This window comes from Octopus bimaculoides, chromosome 3, assembly GCF_046866305.1.
Source record: "Octopus bimaculoides isolate indiv1 chromosome 3, ASM4686630v1, whole genome shotgun sequence".
NCBI classification, from domain to species: domain Eukaryota; kingdom Metazoa; phylum Mollusca; class Cephalopoda; order Octopoda; family Octopodidae; genus Octopus; species Octopus bimaculoides.
The window spans coordinates 71,737,002-71,746,133 of record NC_142930.1 but is presented as its reverse complement, the minus strand read 5'-3'; the positions used below and the strand labels follow the sequence as shown (position 1 = coordinate 71,746,133).

At 42.5% G+C, this 9,132-nt stretch overlaps 1 protein-coding gene across 2 annotated transcripts in view; it reads left to right on the top strand.

Moving 5' to 3' along the window:
- LOC106873764 (uncharacterized) overlaps nt 1–7,768 on the top strand; it is a 20,313-nt gene extending 12,545 nt beyond the window's left edge. For both annotated transcript variants that reach the window (XM_014921265.2, XM_014921266.2), the window contains one exon: nt 7,657–7,768. The gene's annotated coding sequence lies outside the window, so the exon portion shown is untranslated. The remainder of the gene's footprint in view (nt 1–7,656) is intronic.
- The last annotated feature ends 1,364 nt before the right edge of the window (nt 7,769–9,132 follow it).

Genomic DNA, 9,132 nt, shown 5'->3' with positions numbered 1-9,132 from the left:
AATTTCCTCACACATACACAGCCACCCTTCCGCACCCCTGACACCCTCCTCTTTAGCTCCCCCTCCCGATTCCATGCCCCCGTCCACCGCCCATCCTAACCCCCACGCCATCACCTCCCTACACCTCCAACAACCCCAACCCATCCCACCCCTTCTCCTCCTCCTCCTCCGCCTCCTCCTCCTCCTTCTCCTCCTCCTCCCCCACCTCTACACCTCCTCCTCCCGACCCTACTCACCCTACCACCCCGCTTCCTCACACGGTTGTGACTATACCACCCAATCTCCCCCTGTCCGCCGCTGAGCGCTCAATCCTTGGTAGGGGCCTCCGCTTCACGCCTCTCACGCCCCACTGTGACGAATTCGAGACTCGCAATGATGTCAGCCAGTTCCTGCGCCGCATCAAACTGTGCGCGTTCTTCCATACGTCAACACAGCGTCCCGACAATCGGGACTACTTCTCGGACCTGGGACGCCGCCTCCAGGCCAATTCAGTAGCCTAGACTTGTTCGTGGATGACTGTAAGGCGTTGGTCGAGCGTTTCGACTTTAAAAAAAGACCCCTCCTGGGCCAATCTCACCCGGGCCGAATCGGTCGCCCTCCGTAATCTCCGCCGCCGCGACGACATCGTCATCAAGCCGGCGAACAAATGTGGAGCAGTGGTGGTGTGGCGCGCGGACCTTTACAAAAGGGAAGCGCTCACCCAGCTTCACAATCCCCTCTTCTACCGCCTCCTCCCCTCCGACCCCACCCCCTCCTACCAACGGCTTGTGTCCTCCACAATCCATGACCTCATCTCCTCCTCTGCTCTCCCCGCTACCGCCACCAACCTCATCATCCGCACACCCCGCACCTCCTCCATCTACTTCCTTCCCAAGATCCACAAACCTAACAACCCTGGCCGCCCCATTGTCTCTGCTTGCAATTGCGCCACCGAACTCATTTCAAAATACCTCGACCATATCCTATCCCCGTTAGTTGCTGCCCTCCCATCCCACATACACGACACCAACCACGCCCTTCGCCTCTTCAATTCCTTTTCTTTCCCTCCCGGCCCCTCACACCTCCTCTTCACCCTGGACATCAAATCCCTATACACCGTGATTCCACACAACGATGGTCTCTCAGCCCTCCAATACTTCCTTGACCGCCGGCCTGACCCCACACCTAGCACCCCTACCCTGCTTCGTCTGGCAGAACTCGTCCTCACCCTCAACTGCTTCACGTTCGCCGGAGATACCTACCAACAGGATTCTGGGGTCGCGATGGGAACGAGAATGGGGCCCAATTACGCCAACCTCTTTGTTGGTTACATTGAGGCCCAAGTATACTCCCAATTCTCCGGTCCGACCCCGGAACTATACGGTCGCTACATAGATGACTGTATAGGAGCCACCTCCCTCTCCCGCGAACAATCTGCCTTTTCATCTCCTTCCTCTCTAACTTCCACCCTGCTCTTGACTTTACTTCTACCATCTCTGACACCTATGTTAACTTCCTCGACATCTCTCTTTCCATCAACCCCCCTTCCAACTCTCTAACTACCTCCGCCTTCTTCAAACCCACTGACTCCCACCTCTACATCAGCTTCTCCTTCTCCCATCCATTCCACACGAAACGGGCCATCCCCTACTCCCAGTTCCTCCGCCTCCGACGTTTGTGCAGCCTGGACCAAGATTTCGAGACTCGGTCCCAGTATCTGTTCATGCATCGAGGATACCCCTCCCACCTTGTCCAATCCGCCCTCGCCCGCGCTCGTCAAATTGACCGCACCACCTCTAACCATACCCCCTTCCCACTCCGTTTCTACCCTGCCACCCTACCCCTTCGTCGCCTCCAGCTCGATCCCACTACCCACCCCATTTTCCCCGACCCACCCCTATCCGCTTTCAAACGCGCCCGCAACCTACGCGATCTACTGGTCCGCAGTACCTTATCCTCTTCCTCCCCACCCCTACCGGGCTCCTTCCCGTGCTCCAGATCCCGCTGTCACACCTGCCCCTTCATCACCAACACTACCTCTGTCACAGGATCGAACCTACAAACTCTTCACATTCCACACAGTTTCACCTGCACCTCCTCCAACCTAATTTACTGCATCAAATGCACCCTATGCAACCAACTCTACGTGGGGCAGACGGGCCGCCGGCTGGCCGACCGTTTCACCGAACACCTAAAGGACGTTCGGCTAGGTTCGGACTCCCCCGTCGCCCATCACTTCCACTTGGCCAACCACTCTCCCTCTAACATCTCCGTTTTTGGCCTCGCCCTGCACCATGGGTCCACTCCCTCGCGACTCCACTTCGAGCAACGCTATATTTTTAACCTTAATTCTTCTTTCCCTTTCGGACTCAACGCAGCCCCCTCCTCCTTATGACTCTCCCCTTTACGTCTATGCAACCCCTTTTTCATTTTTTATTTTTTATTTTTTTTTTTTATTTTTTACACCCCCCTCGTCCCCTTTACATTATATCCATTATTCTCTTGTTATTACACTCACTACATTTTCCCACTTTTTATCTCACCCCTTCCTACACGCACACATGCCTACACACAAAAGATACACACACCCATACACACACATGTAAGCACACCTACCCCCCAACACACCACACACACACAACACATATGCATGCACTCACACGCTCAGACTCGCCCACACACCTATACAAACGCACATACACACGCACACTTCCGCATACACACACACGCTAACAATCACGCAAACATACACACACACACACACCCAAGCATACACACCCTTGCACACATAACCCACATATACCCCCATTCACAAATACCTCCCACACACCAGACAACCCATACATACCCCCATTCACACATACCTCACATACCTCCCATACACCTACACACACACCTCCCACACACCTTACATATATACCGCCCACATACATGACAAACATTCATGCGCGCCCTCACACACCCATATAGACGAACGCACATATATACACACACACACACATATATACGCGCACGCCTACATACACAGCTTCATACACATGCACACACATACACACAGGAGTGCACACACAAAGTAACACACATACCTGGCACACATCCTTACGCTCTGACACACATACGCACGCACACACATAAACACACGCATACACACCACTCACATACACAAACCACACACACACGCATACACAACACACATACACATATACACACATGCACACATACACATATACACACATGCACACATACACATATACACACATGCACACATACACATATACACATATACACACATGCACACATACACATATACACACATGCACACACGTACACACACCTCTCACACACACAATGCTTACTCACATACATAACACGCACGCACAAAAAATATACACACACGCGCACACACACGCACACGGAAACACACATACAAACACACATAAACACACATAAACACACACACACCCGTACCTAACACTCACAATTCCCCCACACACACGTACATCCACACACATACACACACACGCACACACCCACATACACACACACACGCACACACACTTCTCACCAACACTACACACTCACACAGACACGCATACAATCACACACACATGGGCATAAACAACACACGCACATACAAAATACACACACACGCGTACACGTACCCAACACCTACAACCCCACACAAACACGAACACACACATACTCAAAAAAACGCCTGTTGACCTCCTACCTAACACTGTCTATAAGCATCCACTAACCATTGCTGCTACTAATTCCTTCCACTATGTCATACACACACACACACACACACAAACACACTAACAGATAAACCACCAAACCATGCACACACACACACACATACATACGCACACACACGTTCTGTTATCACACACACACTCGCAGACTCTCGCGCACGCACAGATATTCATCTCCCTTTTTCACTCTCCTGTCTTAGAAAGAACTTTCCCCCTACCACCTCCTCTTCCGGTCTTTTCACAATGTAACCTCGTGGGCATCGGTACCATTTTCCTCTTTCTCCGTTCTTCCATTCTCCGAACTTTCCATCTTTCCGACGAAGGGCTACGCCCGAAACGTCATACACTCTCTCTTTCCTTTCCCGAGCGTCCAATAACACTATCCGTATCACGTCCTCACTTTGTTGTTTTTGTTATTGTTTTTTGAACGTATATATATATATATATATATATATATATATATATATATATATATATATACACATATATATACACACATATATGTATATACATACATATGTATATATATATATATATATATATATATATATATATATATATATATATATATATATATATATATATATATATATATACACATATATATACACACATATATGTATATACATACATATGTATATATATATATATATATATATATATATATATATATATATATATATATATATATATATATATATATATATATATATATATATATATATATATGTATATATATATATATATATATATATATATATATATATATATATATATATATATATATATATATATATATATATATATATATGATATATCGTTGCTATTATGCAAAAGTGTCGTAAGAACAAAGATTGCTTTTTCAGAAAACGAAAAGATAGTTCCACTATTCCATAGCAAACCGCTGTACTACATTTTGACAAATTTTGATATCTTGGCATCTGAAGCAGCTGGAGATACGATAGTTTGACCAAAAGAACCGCTTATTGCAAGCAAACATAAATATAGAAAATAACGCATTTAAATAGCAACGATATATATATAAACCCGTGTTTGTGTGTGTGTGTGTGTGTGTTCCTCTCACGGACACAGCTATCAAACCACATCATTTTGGCATTGATAAAATAAGTACCAAGTGATGACTGGGGAGGGAAGGATCAATGTAATCGACTTAGCCTCTATCCCTGAAACTTCCGGCCTCGTGCCAAACCTTGAAACCCATATTTGTATTTCCTAGATTGCTTCTTTTTTTGTGTGTGTGTTTGTGTATTACTCGAAATTGCTGGACCTCAACCGAGTTTCGATATACATGAGATAGCATTTAAAAGCTTAATCATTTTACTCGAATAACTTCTCGCTCTGATGGTTAATACGTCTCTGGAATAAGAATAACGTACAAAATATTTTTTATAAATAGTAGAAAGTTGACTCACTCATTTGGCGATCGGTCATAAATTTCACTTCTGTCGTTTTGCATTTAGTATCATTTTATTTGTGGCCGGCGAAATTTTGTGACAGCGTTTTGCTATACGCTTGAAACATCTTACGTAGTTATCCCTTGTCGTTGTTGTTATTATACACACATCCGCGTACCCACTTAAACATACACACATTCATATTTATATGTTGAGACCCCCTTTGGTCATGACTGACCATGGGATTGCACCTAGAAAGTTACCCTCCCAGGTACAAGACCGTGCAAGTTTGTTTATGGAAGACCAGCAGTCGCCCATGCATACCGGCCTCTCCGCGCCACCAGTGTTATCCAAGGGAAGGGCAAAGGCCGATACAGCTTGGCACCTGTGACGTCGCAACTCATTTCTACAGCTAAGTGAACTGGAGCAACGTGAAATAAAGTATCTTGCTCAAGAACACAAAACGCAGCCCGGTCCGGGATTCGAACTCACAACCTCACGAACGCAAGCTCGACGCTCTAACAACTGAGCCATGCGCCTTCACCATATTTATATACATATATGATGATAAATACTTGTATATATATATATATATATATATATATACATACATATATATATACATATGTATATATATATACATCCATATAGTTATACTATATGAATATTATAACCTATTTTATCAACCTACAACCTTAAAGTACCAGTCAAGTACATAACCGATGACAATTGCAAACAATTACCTGCTGTACCAATACACACACACACACACACACACACACACACAAACACACATTCTTTTATTCTTTGACTTCAATCCTTAGCCTGTGGCCATGCTGGGGCACCACTTCGAAGAAATTCTGGTCGGCACTACTGATTTTTTTTACCTGCTAGAAATAACGACACTACTGATTTTTAAAAAAATCCTGTTATCCTGTTAAAAATCATGTTCCTCTTTTACGAGGAAATAAACACAACACCGGTTGTCAAACCGTGGTGGCGGGCTGGACAAACATGGGCACAAAGACACACAAACACACTGACACTACACACATAGACATATACATGTATATATATATATGTGTGCGTGTGTGTGTGTGTGTGTGTGTGTGTAGATGGGGAGGGGAAAATAAACGACGGGATTCCTTCAATTTTCGTCTACTAAATCTCCACTCACAAGGCTTTGGTCAGCTCGAGGCTATAGAAGAAGACACTTGCCAAAGATACCATGTAGTATGACTAAATTTAGAACCGTGTGGTTGAGAAGCAAGCTTCTGTCTAGACAGTTACACCTGTGTCTGTATATATATATATATATATATATATATATATATATAAACAAAATGGGCTACGAGGCCAGTTGCATGTATATAAATTATATAGACAGGCAGATACAGGAACATCCAATACTGTACCATATAAATTCTTGATTCATTAAAAATTATCTCTGCCTCTAAATGATTTATCATAATGACCCAAACTCGCTCCTCTGTGTGTGGGTGCGCGTCTGTGTGGATGTATAACTCCACTGTGATAAACAAAGATATTTTGCTGTTTTGCTTCTGATTTTGTTAATTTACATACTTTTCTGGCAATTATCACCACACCAAATTTCATATATAACAAGAGCGCAAACCTCTACCAAGGCAACACCGACATCCTCCCAACGATTAGGCAGAGATAATTTTTAAAATAAGAATATCTGAAATAAACTCGAACGCTCTCTCAAACAAGAAAAATAAAAATGAACCCGGCCGCTCTCAAAAATTAAGTAAAAAAAAAATCTGGAAAAGTAATCCATATTCTTTGTCCGTACCCGATCAATCACCAAAATCTAATCAGTTCATGCCAGTCCGAGGCCAAACATCCCATCAAGCGGTTATTAAGATATCTTGTCCACGGACAAACAAACGCGATTGAAAACAATACCTCCGCCTTCGCTAAGGTGGAGGTAATAATAAAAGCGAAATTTTGTCTGTCCGTCTGAGATTCTTGATCGATACCTTTTTGGAATCAGGATGATCCCGGGATTGGAAATCTGGCCATCATCAGGTTCTTGAACATCCAGCATTGGGATTTCATTTAAAAGCACTTGGGTTGTTATTTCTAGCAGGTAAAGCTTGGCTGATTCACGCCATCTAGGTGGTGCTTGTCAGGTGACGTCAGATATCAATGGAGAGACAAATGACTTTTGCTTCGTTGGCATAAGAACTTTGGGACAAATTGGCCGACAGTTGGAATTTAACTTGGGACTAGAACGATAGAATGATTGCATTACAGAATTAATTTTCATCCATCCTTAACCTCTGTTTAAACACGACCAAGGCATATTGACATTACAGACGTATTATACTAATGCTATTTATAACCACTTAGTTTTGGGCCGGAGGCTCAGTTAACTGGAACTAGCCCAAAAGTCCGCACGGTGTACGGCTTTTAAGCTAGTATAGAATAAACGTTTTGCTTTCATTATAAAATAAATTCTAATTTTTTTTCTTTTTCTTTAGTGACGTCTAGAAACAGTTTAATATATTGAAGAAATATTAGAGGATGAAGAAGAGCATAAAGCAGACAGCAGAGATGACAATGAAACTAATAACTATAACTGCAACAAACTGACTTGGATTTCCTTTTTTTCATTTTGCATTTTATTGTTCTCAGCTTTTTACTTAACACTTTGATATACGCACGTACGTGTGTGTGTGTGTGTGTGTGTGTGTGTGTGTGTGTGTGTGTGTGTGTGTGTGTGTGTGTGTGGCGCCCCAGCTTGGCCGCAGTTTAATGACTGAAATATGTAAGAAAGTAATACATATATATATATATTACTCAAGTACATATGTAATGAAGTACGTGTGTACCTACATACACATACACACATTCACACCTGCATGCGCGCATGGTACGTACTCATTATATGTGTGAGTGCATGTGTCTGTATAGGCACGAATATATGTAAATACATTTGAGATAAACATGTGCATGCGTGTGTGTATACACACACCCATATATGTATACGCACACACATTTATATACATATACGCATACACATGTTTATCACAGATGTATTTACATATATTCGTGCCTATACAGACACACGCACTTACATATAATGAGTACGTACTATGCGTGCATGTAGGTATGTATGTGTATGTTGGTACAAATGTACTTGAGTATGCATGCCTTCATTCATGTATATAAATATGTAAGTATGTATGAATGTGCGCATATGAGAGTATTGTAGTTCGCTTGAAGCATTGTGTATTGTTTGTAAAGAATAAAAAGTTTTCAATGGTACAACAAAGCACTATAATACAAAAAATGGACTATATGATGATATTTCGGAATAAAATTCCTTCTTCAGATATTCTTCGAAAACCGATTATGGCAGCGACTTCATCTAAGAATATCTGAAGAAGAAATTGTATTCCGAAATATCACGGACTTTGGATAACTAAACTACAACAGGTATATAGTCCATTTTTTGTATTATAATGCATTGTTGTACCATTCAAAACATTTTATTCTTTTCCGTTTGTTTTCCTGTCTTGTTTTTTGTCCGCCACGACATTCTTCCATGGCACAGGTTTAATTTGTGTATAGAAATTTAATTTGCGGTCCATGGGAAGAGCCATTTTAACGATGCGTCCTGCCCAACTCTTCGAAACGCTGGTGTTAAAATGGGGGTAGCTGATGAAGGAAAATGTTCTCTATGTGGCTTGTGTGTTTTCTGTACTCTGGTTATTATTATTTTCTTGTCTACGTTTTGTTTGCAATGTCTTGTACCCAGATATGGACCTAGATATACAGGTAGACGTAGGTATGCAGATACCTGTACGTATATATGCATATACTCATTTATTATTTGTTTTATATATATATATATATATATATATATATATATATACATATGTGTGTGTGTGCGTGTATGCATGTATGTATGTATGTATGTATGTATGTATGTATATGTCAGTGTGCAAGTACGT